The sequence below is a fragment of the Bombina bombina genome, chromosome 3 (assembly GCF_027579735.1).
Source record: "Bombina bombina isolate aBomBom1 chromosome 3, aBomBom1.pri, whole genome shotgun sequence".
Taxonomy (NCBI): Eukaryota; Metazoa; Chordata; class Amphibia; order Anura; family Bombinatoridae; genus Bombina; species Bombina bombina.
Window position 1 is genome coordinate 1,276,867,230 of NC_069501.1, and position 16,297 is coordinate 1,276,883,526.

Genomic DNA, 16,297 nt, shown 5'->3' on the forward strand with positions numbered 1-16,297 from the left:
ACCCTCAGTCATTCGGCCGAAGGTATAGGAAGAGAAAAAGGAAAGGCTAAAAAGGTGCAGAAGTGACTGAAGTTTACAAAAAATATAAAGAAAAACTGTCTTAAAAAGAACAGGGTGGGCCGTGGACTCGTCATATCGTAAAAGAAAGTAATTTAACAAGTAAGCATAAATTTAGTTTTCTTTTACAATGATATGACGAGTCCACGGATTTCATCCTTACTTGTGGGAAACCAATACCAAAGCAATAGGACACGGATGAAAGGGAGGGACAAGACAGGAACCTAAATGGAAGGCACCACTGCTTGAAGAACCTTTCTCCCAAAGATAGCCTCAGAAGAAGCAAAAGTATAAAATTTGGAAAATTTGGAAAAAGTGTGAAGGGACGACCAAGTTGCAGCCTTTCAAATCTGTTCCACAGATGCATCGTTTATAAATGCTCATGTGGAAGCCACAGCCCTAGAAGAATGAGCCGTAATTCTTTCAGGAGGCTGCTGTCCAGCAGTCTCATATGCCAGGCAGATGATACTTCTCAGCCAAAAAGAAAGAGAGGTAGCCGTAGCTTTCTGACCCCTACGCTTTCCAGAATAAACAATAAATAATGAAGATGATTGACGGAAATCCTTAGTTGCCTGTAAGTAAAACTTTAAGGCAGGACCACGTCCAAGTTATGTAACAGACGCTCTTTCTTAGAAGAAGGATTAGGACACAAGGAAGGAACAACAATTTCCTGATTAATATTCTTATTCAAAACAATCATACGCCTAGATTTAGAGTTCTGCAGCCAAAGGGGTGCGTTAGCTACGCGTGTATTTTTTCCCCCGCACCTTTTAAATACAGCTGGTATTTAGAGTTCACAGAAGGGCTGTGTTAGGCTCCAAAAAGGGAGCGTAGAGCATAATTTACCGCCACTGCAACTCTCAATACCAGCGGTGCTTACGGACCCGGCCAGCTTAAAAAACGTGCTTGTGCACGATTTCCCCTTAGGAAACAATGGAGCAGTTTGAGCTGAAAAAAAAAACACCTGCAAAAAAGCAGCGTTCAGCTCCTAACGCAGCCCTATTGTTTCCTATGGGGAAACACTTCCTACGTCTGCACCTAACATGAACCCCGAGTCTAAACACCCCTAACCTTACACTTATTAACCCCTAATCTGCCGTCCCCGCTATCGCTGACCCCAGCATATTATTTTTAACCCCTAATCTGCCTCTCCGTACACCGCCGCAACCTACGTTATCCCTATGTACCCCTAATCTGCTTCCCCTAACACAGTTGACCCCTATATTATATTTATTAACCCCTAATCTGCCGCCCCCAACGTCGCCTCCACCTACCTACAATAATTAACCCCTAATCTGCCGACTGGACCTCACCGCTACTCTAATAAATGTATTAACCCCTAAAGCTAAGTCTAACCCTAACACCCCCCTAAATTAAATATAATTTTAATCTAACAAAATAAAATAAATCTTATTAAATAAATTATTCCTATTTAAAGCTAAATACTTACCTGTAAAATAAACCCTAATATAGCTACAATATAAATAATAATTATATTGTAGCTAATTTAGGATTAATATTTATTTTACAGGCAACTTTGTATTTTTTTTAACCAGGTACAATAGCTAATAAATAGTTAATAACTATTTAATAGCAACCTAGTTAAAATAATTACAAAATTACCTGTAAAATAAATCCTAACCTAAGTTACAATTAAACCTAACACTACACTATCAATAAATAAATTAAATAAACTATCTACAATTATCTACAATTAAATCAACTAAACTAAATTACAAAACAAAACAAACACTAAATTACAAAAAAAAAAAACCCACTAAATTACAAAAAATAAAAAAGATTACAAGAATTTTAAACTAATTACACCTACTCTAAGCCCCCTAAAAAAATAACAAAGCCACCCAAAATAAAAAAATGCCCTACCCTATTCTAAAATAAAAATTGTAAAGCTCTTTTACCTTACCAGCCCTTAAAAGGGCCTTTTGCGGGGCATGCCCCAAAGAATTCTGCTCTTTTGCCTGTAAAAAAAAACATACAATGCCCCCCCAACATTACAACCCACCACCCACATACCCCTAATCTAACCCAAACCCCCCATAAATAAACCTAACACTAAGCCCCTGAAGATCTTCCTACCTTGTCTTCACCACGCCGGGTATCACCGATCCATCCAGAAGAGGGTCCGAAGTCTTCCTCCTATACGGCAAGAAGAGCTCCTCCAGAGGGTCCAACGTCTTCATTCTATCCGGGCAGAAGAGGACATCCGGACCTGCAGACATCTTCATCCAAGCGGCATTTATTTATTTATTGATAGTGTAGTGTTAGGTTTAATTGTAACTTAGGTTAGGATTTATTTTACAGGTAATTTTGTAATTATTTTAACTAGTTAGCTATTAAATAGTTATTAACTATTTATTAGCTATTGTACCTGGTTAAAATAAATACAAAGTTGCCTGTAAAATAAATATTAATCCTAAAATAGCTACAATATAATTATTATTTATATTGTAGCTATATTAGGGTTTATTTTACAGGTAAGTATTTAGCTTTAAATAGGATTCATTTATTTAATAAGATTTATTTTATTTCGATAGATTTAAATTATATTTAACTTAGGGGGGTGTTAGTGTTAGGATTAGACTTAGCTTTAGGGGTTAATACATTTATTAGAGTAGCGGCGAGGTACGGTCGGCAGATTAGGGGTTAATACTTGAAGTTAGGTGTCGGAGATGTTAGGGAAGGCAGATTAGGGGTTAATACTATTTATTATAGGGTTTTTGAGTCGGGAGTGACGCGGATTAGGGGTTAATAACTTTATTATAGTAGCGGTGAGGTCCGGTCGGCAGATTAGGGGTTAATAATTTTAGGTAGGTAGCGGGGACATTGGGGGGTGGCAGATTAGGATTTAATAAATATTATGTAGGTGTCGGCGGTGTTAGGGGCAGCAGATTAGGGGTACATAGGGATAATGTAGGTGGCGGCAGTGTGCAGTCAGCAGATTAGGGGTTAAAAAAATTAAATAGAGTGGCGGCGATGTGGGGGGCCTCAGATTAGGGGTGCATAGGTAATTTATGGGTGTTAGTGTACTTTAGAGCACAGTAGTTAAGAGCTTAATGAACCGGCGTTAGCCCAGAAAGCTCTTAACTCCTGGATTTTCTCTGCGGCTGGAGTCTTGTCGTTAGATTTCTAATGCTCACTTCAGCCAAGACTCTAAATACCGGTGTTAGAAAGATCCCATTGAAAAGATAGGATGCGTAATTGGCGTAGGGGGATCTGCGGTATGGAAAAGTCGCGGCTGGAAAGTGAGCGTTAGATCCTTTCATGACTGACTCTAAATACCAGCGAGCGGTAAAAAACAGCGATAGGACCCCCTAACGCTGGTTTTGACGGCTAACGCAGAACTCTAAATCTAGGCGTTAGGAAGGAACCCAGGTTTGGAACGTAAAAACCACCTTATCCGAATGAAATATGAGATAAGGTGAATCACACTGTAATACTGAAAGCTCAGAAACTCTTCGAGCAGAACAAATAGCAACCAAAAACAGAACTTTCCAAGATAATAGTTTAATATCTATGGAATGCATAGGTTCAAATGGAACACCTTGCAGAACTCGAAGAACTAAATTCAAACTCCAGGGAGGAGTAATAGGTCTAAATACAGGCTTAATTCTAGATAGAGCCTGGCAAAAAGACTGAACATCTGATACATTTGCCAAACATTTGTGAAACAGAATTGACAAAGCTGAAATTTGTCCCTTTAAGGAACTTGCTGATAACCCTTTCTCCAATCCTTCTTGGAGAAAAGACAAAATCCTAGGAATCCTAACTTACTCCATGAGTAACCCTTGGATTCACACCAAAAATATATTTATGCCATATCTTATGATAGATTTTTCTAGTGACAGGCTTTCAAGCCTGTATCAAAGTATTGATAACTGAATCAGAGAATCCTCGCTTTGATAAAATCAAGCATTCAATCTCCATGCAGTCAGTTGCAGAGAAATTAGATTTGGATGTTGGAAAGGACCTTGAATGAGAAGGTCCTGTCTCAACTGAAGTTTCCACGGTGGCAGAGAGGACATGTCCACTAGATCCGCATACCAAGTCCTGCATGGCCACGCAGGCGCCATCAGGATCACTGAAGCTCTCTCCTGTTTGATTCAAGCAATCACACGTGGGAGGAGAGGAAACGGGGGAAACACATAAGCTAGGCTGACCAACCAAGGTACTGCCAAGGCATCTATCAGTTCGGCCTGAGGATCCCTTGACCGGGATTCGTATCTTGGAAGCTTGGCATTCTGACGAGATGCCATCAATTCCAATTCTGGTCTGCCCCATCTGAGAATCAATAAGGCAAATACCTCTGGGTGAAGTTCCCACTCCCCCGGATGAAAAGTCTGTCGACTTAGAAAATCTGCTTCCCAGTTCTCTACCCCTGGGATGTAGATCGCTGACAGATGACAAGAGTGGGCCTCTGCCCAACTGATTATCTTGGATACTTCTATCATCGCTAAGGAACTCCTTGTTCCCCCCTGATGATTGACATATGCCACAGTCGTTATGTTGTCCAACTTGAATCTGATGAATTTGGCTGAAGCCAACTGAGGCCACGCCTGAAGCGCATTGAATATTGTTCTCAGTTCCAGAATATTGATTGGAAGTAGAGACTCCACCTGAGTCCAAACACCCTGAGCCTTCAGGGAGTTCCAAACTGCACCCCAGCCCAGAAGGCTGGCATCTGTTGTCACTATCACCCACGAGGGTCTGCGGAAACAAGTCCCCTGGGACAGATGATCTGGCGACAACCACCAAAGAAGAGAGCTTCTGATCTCTTGATCCAGAATTATCTTTGGAGATAAATCTGCATAATCCCCATTCCACTGACCTAGCATGCACAGTTGTAGTGGTCTGAGATGAAAGCGAGCAAACGGAACGATGTCCATTGCCGCTACCATTAATCCAATTACCTCCATACACTGAGCCACTGATGGCCGAGGAATGGACAGAAGTGCTCGGCAAGTATTCAAAATCTTAGATTTTCTGACCTCCGTCAGACATACTTTCATGGCTACCGAGTCTATGAGAGTTCCCAGAAAAGGAACCCTTGTCTGTGGAACAAGTGAACTCTTCTCTATGTTCACCTTCCAGCCGTGAGTTGTCAGAAAAGACAACACTGTGTCCGTGTAAGATTTTGTCAGATGATATGTTGATGCCTGAATCAGAATATCGTCCAGATAAGGAGCCACTGCTATCCCTTGCGGTCTGAGAAACTACCAAAAGAGACCATATAACCTTTGTGAAGATTCTGGGTGCTGTGGCTAACCCGAAAGGAAGAGCCACAAACTGATAATGTTTGTCCAAGAAGGCAAACCTTAGAAACCAATGATGATCTTTTTGGATTGGAATATGAAGGTAAGCATCCTTCAAATCCACAGTAGTCATATCTTGACCCTCCTGGATCATTGGCAAAATCGTTCGAATTGTCTCCATCTTGAATGATGGAACTCTTAGAAATTTGTTTAGACATTTGAGGTCCAAAATGGGTCTGAACGTTCCCTCTTTTTTGGGGACCACAAAAAGGTTTTTGGAACAGGACAGATTACCCCCATAGTAAAAAGGTCTTTTACACAGCGTAAGAATGCCTCTCTCTTTATCTGGTTTGCAGATAATCTTGAAAGATGAAATCTCCCTCTTGGGAGAAAATCCTTGAATTCCAATTGATAACCGTGGGTCACTATTTTTAGTGCCCAGGAATCCTGAACATCACTTGCCCAAGCCTGAGCAGAGAAAGAAAGTCTGCCCCCTACTAGATCCAGTCCCGGATCGGGGGCCACCCCTTCATGCTGCTTTGTGGAAGAAGAAGAAGCGGGGGGTCCTCCTTTAAATTTCCGAAAGGAACAAAAATTATTCTGTTTACCCCTCATTTTAACCGACCTATCATGAGGTAGGGCATGGCCCTTACCTCCTGTAATATCAGAAATGATCTCCTTCAATTCTGGCCCAAAAAGGGTCTTACCCTTAAAGGGAATAGCTAAAAGCTTATGTTTTAATGACACAACAGAAGGATAAGGATTTGAGCAACAATGCTCTACGTGCTAAAATAGCAAATCCTGCATTTTTTGCCGCTAATTTAGCAATTTTAAAAGTGGCTTCAGTAATAAAAGAATTAGCTAGCTTAAGAGCCCTTATTCTATCTAGAATGTCATCTAATGGAGTCTCAACCATAAGAGACTCTTCTAGAGCCTCAAACCAAAAAGCTGCTGCAGTAGTTACCCTCTAATTTCTTATCCATAGGATCCTTGAAAGCACAACTATCCTCAATGGGTATAGTAGTACCCTTAGATAGGGAAGATATAGCTCCCTCTACCTTAGGGACCGCTTGCCATGAGTTCCGAATGGTATCTGATATAGGAAACATTTTCTTAAAATTAGGAGAGGGAGAAAACAGTATACCTGGTCTATCCCATTCCTTACTAATAATTTCCGAAATTCTCTTAGGAACCGGAAAAACATCAGTGTAAGTAGGAACTTCCAAATATTTATCCATTTTACACAATTTCTCTGGAGGAATCACAATAGGATCACAATCATCCAGAGTCGCTAAAACCTCTCTAAGCAACAGGCAGAGGTGTTCAAGCTTAAATTTAAATGACATAGCATCTGAATCTGTCTGAGGCAAAACATTCCCTGAATCAGAAATTTTACCCCCAGACAGTAATTCCCTGATCCCCAACTCAGAGCACTGTGAGGGAACATCGGAAATAGCTAATAAAGCATCAGAGGATTCAGTATTTACATTAATACTTGACCTACTGCGTTTACCCTGCAACACTGGTAATTTAGACAATACCTCTGTAAGGGTAGTTGACATAATTGCAGCCATCTCCTGCAGAGTAAAGGAATTAGACGCACTAGAAGTACTAGGCGTCGCTTGTGTGGGCTTAAAAAAGGTTGTGACACTTGGGGAGAATCGGATGACATATCCTGATTCTCTTCAGACTGAGAATCATCCCTAGGCACACTTACTTTATTTAAAATATGCTTTTTACATTGTAAAGCCCTTTCAGTACAAAAGTTACACAATGTAAGAGAGGGTGGCACAATAGCTTCTAAACACATAGAATAATGAGAAACCTCAATGTCAGACATGTTGAACAGACTAGAAATACCACAAAAGTCGTTTAAACACTTATTTATAGCATAAAATAAACATTAGAAAAAACGTGTACAAAATGCACAAAAAACGTTAAATTATTCCCAAATTTAACTTAATATCGCTGGTTAATCCAAAAATTACTGCACCCAGAAGCAAGGGCAGAAATAAGGCTTTAGAAGTACTTATATCAACATGTAGTGAAAAGATAGATAAAAATACACTCTGCACCTCGCCACAGCTCAGCTGTGGCGCCTACCTGCCCCCAGGGTACTTCGAATCAAGTTTCCAACCCTTCAGACCAGCTACACAGTCCAGGAGCCACCGAGTTATCGTTTGCTGCTGCTAAGCCTGAAGAAATTGCGCCAAAATAGGCTCCGCCCCTTATGGTCAAAAGTTGGAGTAGGCCCAAACAACACCGCATGGAAATGCAGTTTTGCACTAAAGTAAAAATACAAACACAATATAACCCTCAAGCATAAAACCAATAAGTTTTAAGTGCCAAAAATAAAAAACATAAAACATCGTTTTTTATATTGTCTCCCATGTCACATAATGCCCAAATATCAACTAATGATAAATATAAAATAGGGACTCCAGTAACACCCCTCTTATTAAATAGGTTTTACTGCTTACCCCATTCCAATACAGGGAAATAATGCCAGCCAGTTCTGATACACCAAGTCTCCTCAGAAAAAAGGCTGCACATACTTTAATGCTGCTTGTAGCATGAAACTGGTCTCCACACTGAAGATGTCTCATGGTTACCTTCAGAAGTCTTGTGGGAACCAGCGTGGATCTTAGTTACAAATGCTAAGATCATCAAACCTCAGGGCAGAAATCTTCTTCCATATCCCCCTGAGGAAAATAGTATGCACCGGTACCATTTAAATAAAAAACTTCTTGATTGAAGAAACTAAAACTAACACCTCACTGTACCATGTCTTCCTAGTATAACACAGGCAAAGAGAATGACTGAGGGTGGAGGGGAAGGGGAGGGGCTATATATACAGCTCTGCTGTGGTGCTCTTTGCCACTTCCTGTTAGCAGGAGGTTAATATCCCACAAGTAAGGATGAAATCCGTGGACTCATCATATCATTGTAAAATAAAAGTTAATATCGCTTGTGCAAAATCGTTTGTGCCTCACTTGTAATCCAGCCCTAAATTTGGTTCCTAGATTGTAACAAACACTTGACTGACATCCCAAATTCTCCCTAAGGTTCTGAATTTTTACTTCAGTTTATCAGCACTTGTGTTTGTTATACAATTCATGGGCAGTATGAGGGGTGGTCTGTACTTTTATCTCCTTATAGGAACTATTTGGTGCGCAATGAGAGACCTACTAACGAATATCAGAGTTATAGAATTATAGAAAACTTTCTAAAAAATGTTAATCAGCCATTTTCCTTTAAATGCTTTATTTTTTATGAAGTAAATACATTTTCATTGTAATAATTTCATATTCTAGATTTTGCATGGCTCAATCATATACTGGGACATTTTTTCCAAAATATTTTCTAGGTCACAGATTTTGGATTGATACTGTGCAATATAATGTTTCTGCTTGTAGGACATTTTTGTAATCAAACGACACGGGATTGTAATCAGATTAAACACTGGTACTTTTTATCAGTATTATTTTAACCTAATCTTTTATCAATAACAAATTACATAGGTTTAAAAAAATGTATAGTTATCCAACACTGGAAATTACTAAGGTGAATACGGATAAAACAAATCTTTGTTGTTATCGGAATGATCAGAACATTCTGTATGCAGCTAAATCAATGTGTTTTAATGCATTGGATGAATTTGTATCTGACATTAAATGCCACAATAAAGTCTATTACTTGAAAAAGAAAAAAAAAAGGATTAAAAAAGGTGAGTGTTCTCCTTGGACAGACTTGCAATGATTAAAAAAAGCTGTAAGCAATATATGGGGCAGTTGTCCAGAGAGAACAAAACTATTTGCAATTCATCTTCAAAGTCGTGGGCAACTCTTCACAGATGCACTGTTAAAGCAAACACAAAATAACAGGTTTCCACAAAGTGAAAATAATGTTTTCAAGTAAAGGTCACACAAAAAATAGGCCAAAATAGGCTCTCTGCTGAAATACAGCTCTCCAGTATGAAAATATGCTTCAAGTTTAAAAAATATATATATTTAAAAACAAGCAACACATTTCCCAGCCATAACTAGTCATTTCATCAGGCTCATAATGACTATCCATTTGCTGTATTCCAAATCCAGGAAACTAGTAATATACACTGAAGGTGTATATTATTCTTCACTTTGTTAAACCCTCTAGTTTTGCTTTTGCTTTAACAGACCTGCATGATTCTTTTATGTGAAATCTGCCACTGAAATATATGTAGGGAAAACTTTGAGAATATCTTTGCACCGCATGGGAAAATTATAGCTGTAGATGGCAGAGAGCAGCAGTGTTTAACTGTGTTCTGTTCATTGTACATTGAAAGTTTCCTTCAGGCTCTTCAGAGCATCTTCTTTGTTTATACATCTCCAGTCCCAAGGCAGGTCAGCTGGTTTTGCTTCATACTCTCTTGCAAATTCCTTATTGAACTTTGCAAAGATAAATTTCCAGTAGTCAGAGGACTTGATGCTGGCGTCAGGTTGGATGGCCCATTCTGGGTAGAGTTGTTTATATTCTTTGTAAGGATGCCATTTGCAACTTGTATCTATGTTTAGAAATAAATCATCTGAGACAATTTCAGTAGAGCATAAAGGAATAATCAGTTTTCCTGACTGTTTGCACCTGTATCTTCCTAATCCCTGAGGTCTATGTACAGATGCAAAATGCTCAGTATGATCGTGAGCTCCAGCCTCACAGGGAACTTTGCAAAATGGACACAGCTTCCCACATCCAACTACTCTCTTAAATAATTCATCCTGAGGCTTAAGTTTTAGTTTAGAAATAAGAGACTCAATACCCAAAGATCTAATTTCTGAGATAATTTGTTGTTTTGTCTCAGTGAGAAAATCTTTTATGTCTTTAGAAAACTGTTGAACGTCTGCTATCATGTTGAAAAGAGTTACATTCATCTGATTTTGTGAAATTACCAGTTTATCCTTTAACATCTCACAGAAATGCTTTAAAAATTCTGACACAGAAATATGAGCTTCAGCACAGGTAAAAGCTATTTCAATTTCTTTTTGTAAAGATGACACAATATCTTTTAGTAAAGGTTCTAGGAATCTGTAGTTTTTATATTTGTGTATGATGTATTTTACTATCCAGTTCCTTGTAAACTTCTCATATCTATTAATATATTCTACATACTGATCAAAGTCATTTTCTTTTAGAAGCTGCTCAAGCAGAGTACACTGGAAGAAGGTCCGGCTGCTAAACGTATGGCCTTGATCATATATAGAATCATTCACCATTTTCCCACCAAGATGTCTATAAATGTGTTCTGTTATTGCCGGCTTCAAACACATCTCACAGAACTTTCTGGCTCTTTCCTGGCAATCATCTTTTTCCTGAAATATATCTTTAAAACCTAAAAAATACTGAGGCTTTAACTCTGCTAAATAGATCATTGGATCATTGTGTTGGATGTAGTTATTGTGCATTTCTTGGAACTTTGGAGCTGCTTTTCCAAAGTTAAAACGCTTAATGTCCAGTTCAAACAAAGACGAAATGTGCAACAAGTTAACATCTTTTTGAAGCCTCTCATTTATTATGTGTAATAATTCTTGGCTGTAGGTGTCACTGTAATCTTCATTTGTGTTGACCTTCTCGTCAATATAAGTAGAGCAGGTATCTATTAATGATTCAGCAAGATCTTGTATTTTATCAGAACATTCACGAGTAATGTACAGTTTGTTGCAAGTTAATGAAAACCATTTTGTCTCAATATACTTTTTATCCATCTTAAATTCATGTAAAAAGTGTGTGTTTAGTAATTTTTCATTTACAGCAGCTCCTTTGTTGCTCATGTCATTTCTCAGTTGATGTAAAATTGCATCAGTGATATTGCGTTTCTCTAAAGCTGGGATTTTTACATCTGCTAGTGCCTTCTGCCACATGGTCTCAAATTCTTTTTCTATTTCTAACTCATTTAACTCAGACTTCTTCGATCTGTATTCTACCAGAAGGTCATTGACTTTCTTCTCAATGACTTCCTGTGCTTTATCCTGTATACTCTGAATCTCATTCTTTGCTTTCTGTATATGGAGAGTTTCATCTAGTTTGACTAGTGTGTTTCTTTCAAGCTCTTTCCTTTGAACTGTCACACTTCTGAAGAAATCTTCTCGATATTTTTCTATAAGATGAACATTCAAAGATCCATTCTCAAAGTACTTTTCTAGCAAGTCTGACATTTTTTTCTCTTCTTTATCCAGCAGTTTATAAAGACCTTCTTTGAAATGTGTGCATGATTGTACTTTAAGTTTATCTGCTGGTTGATTTCGGATTATAGTCTCTGTCCTTATCAGCCAGTTATGTACTTTTTTGCTGAATTCCCATTCCCACTGTGTACATTTTATAGATAGTTGGTTATAAGCATCAGCAACCAGGCTGTTTCTGAAGTTGAAGATAAATTTCTCATATTTAACAGCTTTCCATAAGCTTCTTGTCCATTCAATAAATGCTTGTATGTTCTGAGGGTGACGATCACACTGATTTTTTTTGATTAATTCAAATAAAAAAATTTTTAGTTCATAAACATTTTCACCATAACCAGAGTTTACTGGAGCCATTGGTGGGACACCCTGCCAGAGTCCTGGAACATACCAGTTGTTTTTCTCAAAGTCATAATCCATAACATCACTAAATTTTGAGATACTACTATTTTTCTCCATGTTTGCTGCTACTTTTGTCATTTCATTTAACTGTTCCAGAAGTTTCCTTCTGTCCCTCATGTTGTTTTCATGAGCAGATACGTCGCTGACGTTCTGATGCACAAACTGACAGTTGGGTTTCTTTCCTATTTCTTTCATCCTAAGAAATGCATGTACCACAATCTGCAAAATGTCTTTCATTTCTGCTGTATTCTCCATGGCCATATTAATTATAGTGATGTCACTCAACCCAATTACTAGCGTTGCCAGCTCATTGTCATGTTCATGACTGTCCTCCAGAGAAGCCAGTTCTGGAGCTTTCAGACCTTCAGTGTCAATCACCAGAATAAAGTCACATCTCATCTCCACTTTGAAGTTCTCCTTTACTTTAATAAGTGTCATGAAGGCTCCTCGTGTGCAGCGTCCAGTAGACACAGGGAACTGCAACCCAAACATGGTGTTCAGAAGGGTAGATTTCCCTGTGCTCTGCACCCCCAGGACAGTTATCACCCGCAGCCTGCACCCTCCTCCTGTCTTGATGTCCAGCTCGGTCAGTACATCTGTTATCCACTGTAGGGGGATGTTGGAGGCGTCTCCATCAATCAGCTCTAATGGGAACCCATCCAACAGGAGATCAGCTGCTATTCCTGGGAGTTTGGTAAATTGTCTCAGTTCTGCACTTATTTGCTTTTCTTGCACCATTGAAAACTCAGCCTCATAAAACTGCCCCAGCTCACGCAGGAAATGTTCCACCCCTAAGGAGCTATTGGTAATTTCCTCATCTAGTTTTTTTAAATCTAACTGATTATGTGATATATCATTACATTTGTTCGTGTATTCTGCCTTTAAGAGAGTCATTTTTGTTCTAGCAATTGCATCAAGTTTAAATTTCACCAATTTCAGGAAATAATGTTTCTCTACCTGAGACAGGTTATTAATTGCTGATACAAACTTCACCATACCATTTGGTAGATCATGCTGATTTTGTTTCTTATGAAGCTCTAAAAGTCGCTGTCTTAACTCAGATCTATAATCCTCTACATTTTTATCCCCTTGTTTTCTCATTCTGCACATCTCTTTCTCTGTCTGAGACAATTGTTTCCACAGATCCCCTTGTAGTTTCATTGTTTGCATTTTATATTGCGTCACATCTGTAATCTCCTCAGTTATTCCTGTAGCGCACACCTCTGCATTCTGATAATCACTGTTGCTCTCGTCAACCAGGATACCCAGTTTATGGGCTGTGTCTGACATGTCCTCTAGTTTTACTCTTTTACATGAGGTTTTCAATACACTTGTGATAATTAAATGTATAGCGTTTGTCAGTTTTGCTTTATTACCTATTTTGTCCTTTCTCATTACATTTCTTGCATCAATTTTCAGCAAAGGAAATAATTCTTTCAGTACTTCCCATGTCTCCTTATTCACACATTTACCATTACTGGGACTGATAATAAAATAAAACTGTGTGCCAGAATTGCTGCACTGTGATAACAGCTGAAATTCTTCTTTACTGAGATCCTCAACAAATATAAACACAGCTGAAGACACCTGAGTTAAAAAGCTGAACTGTTTCCAGCTAGACCTGAGGTTGCCTCTTAGATTAGTAACTGCAATGGGTTCTGGGAAATTGTCTGAATTCCCTCTGCCAGCAGGAAAATACCAGGTTATTTCTACTGTCCCATCTGTTATTATGTATGAAGAAATCGTGGTATTGCCCAGCTTGACTCAGAATTGTATTAAGTGTTTTAGACTTGGATAATTTTCTTTCCCCCAGTCTTACAAAAGAGAAGGTTGGCATGGGTATGTGCACCAAGCTGTCTTCCATAAAGCCTTTAGACTTAACTAATGAGTGTGGTCTCCATCTCTTTACTATCTCTCTCATTGCCCACAACATGAGGGTGCAGTGTTTGCCATCACCTACAGGGAGCAGCAGAGGGACAGCAAACTGGCACATGGACAATTTATTTACAATCTCCTGTTGTAAAAATGCATCTGAGCAATGCAGCAGAACACACAGAACATCCAGGGGGTGGAAGGAACCTGAAGTGTCATCTTCAAAAAAAATAGAATTGAAATCATCACACATATTCTGCTTTGTGTTATCAAAACTTGTGTTTAAATGCTGTTTAACTTGTGTATTTCTTGCATTGCTGTCTAGGGCCATGAGCTTCCTTAAACAATACCAGGGGATCTCCTCTATAGTCTGAGGGTCACCGTCCTCCACATTCTCCTGACCAATGTCCAATATACTCTTCAGGGTCAGCTTGGATGTTTTATAGTCTTTCATCTTGAACTGTGCCATCAAGTCATTCAACATTACTTTGTTTTCTGTGGAAATAAATTAAGCCACATTAACATCATTGTCATAAAATAATAAATACTTATTGTATTCAAGTTCTCTATTATATAACTTTTTATTCACAAGTCCCTAAATATGCCAGTAAATGATGAAAAAATTACTTAGAAATATATATTCTGCAAACAGCTATTGGGGAGTAATATGTAAGAATGCAATCTATTTAAATAAAACAAAAAACCCCACAAAGAATAGAAGAATTAAAGGGACAGTAAACACCAAAACACACTTCATTCTAATCCTTGGCCTCTGATTAAAGGAACAGTAAACACACCTCATTCTAATCCTTGCTCACTGATTACACTGTGATATAATCTGCAAAGCCTTGTTCTTTTTTTTTTTTTGTATACAAAATCCTGTATCTTTGCCAGCGTTGGCCATTTTTAAATATCTGCCAGATTCTTCTTGTCACTGTATCCTAATGCTGCACATTGTGCACAACATATCATGCTAGTAATAACCTGTCTGCCTGCTCTGAGGCGGTGGACAGACATCGCCAAAAAATCAACCCGATCAAATAACACCGGGTTGATTGACACCCCCTGCTAGCGGCAGAACTGCTGGTGCAATGATAAATGCCAAAAGCGTATGCTGTCGGCATTTATCGATGTGCAGCCGACATGATCCGCAATATTGGATCATGTCCGCTCGCACAATGATAATTAGGCCCCAGAGAGCACAACAGTATTTGTCACTTAGGGCAAGATTTATCATTGCTATTCTCCTAAATTTTCACCTAAAAATATGCATGAAAAATATCCTTCAAAAATGCTCCTACTCTGTTCCCATTCTCCATGGAGAACATGTGTTTTTCTATATATAGGGCTCAATTTATCAAGCCCTTCTCCTCCCCGTGACTGCAGGTTTGCACAAGAGAACCTGCAGTCAGTATTTATCAAGCCCTTCTCCTCCCTATCACTGCAGGTGTGCACAACAGAACCTGCAGTCAGTATTTATCAAGCCCTTCTCCCCCCTATGACTGCAGGTGTGCACAAGAGAACCTGCAGTCAGTATTTATCAAGCTCTTCTCCTCCCTAAGACTGCAGGTGTGCACAAGAGAACCTACAGTCAGAATTTATCAAGCCCTTCTCCCTATGACTGCAGGTGTGCACAAGAGAACCTGCAGTCAGTATTTATCAAGCCCTTCTCCTCCCTATGACTGCAGGTGTGCACAAGAGAACCTACAGTCAGTATTTATCAAGCCCTTCTCCTCCCTATGACTGCAGGTGTGCACAAGAGAACCTGCAGTCAGTATTTATCAAGCTCTTCTCCTCCCTAAGACTGCAGGTGTGCACAAGAGAACCTGCAGTCAGTATTTATCAAGCCCTTCTCCTCCCTATGACTGCAAGTGTGCACAAGAGAACATACAGTCAGTATTTATCAAGCCCTTCTCCTCCCTATGACTGCAGGTGTGCACAAGAGAACCTGCAGTCAGTATTTATCAAACCCTTTTCCTCCCTATGACTGTAGGTTTGCACAAGAGAACCAATAGTCAGTATTTATCAAGCCCTTCTCCTCCCTATAACTGCAGGTGTGCACAAGAGAACCTGCAGTTAGTATTTATCAAGCCCTTCTCCTCCCTATGACTGCAGGTGTGCACAAGAGAACCTAGAGTCAGTATTTATCAAACCCTTTTCCTCCCTATGAATGCAGGTGTGCACAGGAGAATCTAGTCAGTAGGCAGATTCCTCACTGTGACGGCAGGTTTGAACAAGAGAACCTACAGTCAGTATTTATCAAGCCCTTCTCCCTATGACTGCAGGTGTGCACAAGAGAACCTGCAGTCAGTATTTATCAAGCGCTTCTCCTCCCTATGACTGCAGGTGTGCACAAGAGAACCTGCAGTCAGTATTTATCAAACCTTTTTCTCTCTATGACTGCAGGTGTGCACAAGAGAACCTACAGTCAGTATTTATCAAACCCTTCTCCTCCCTATGACTGTAGGTGTGCACAAGAGAACCTGC

At 39.3% G+C, this 16,297-nt stretch overlaps 1 pseudogene; it reads right to left on the reverse strand.

Moving 5' to 3' along the window:
* Positions 1–8,574: 8,574 nt before the first annotated feature.
* Positions 8,575–16,297, reverse strand: part of LOC128654736 (interferon-induced very large GTPase 1-like) — a 155,578-nt pseudogene continuing 147,855 nt past the window's right edge.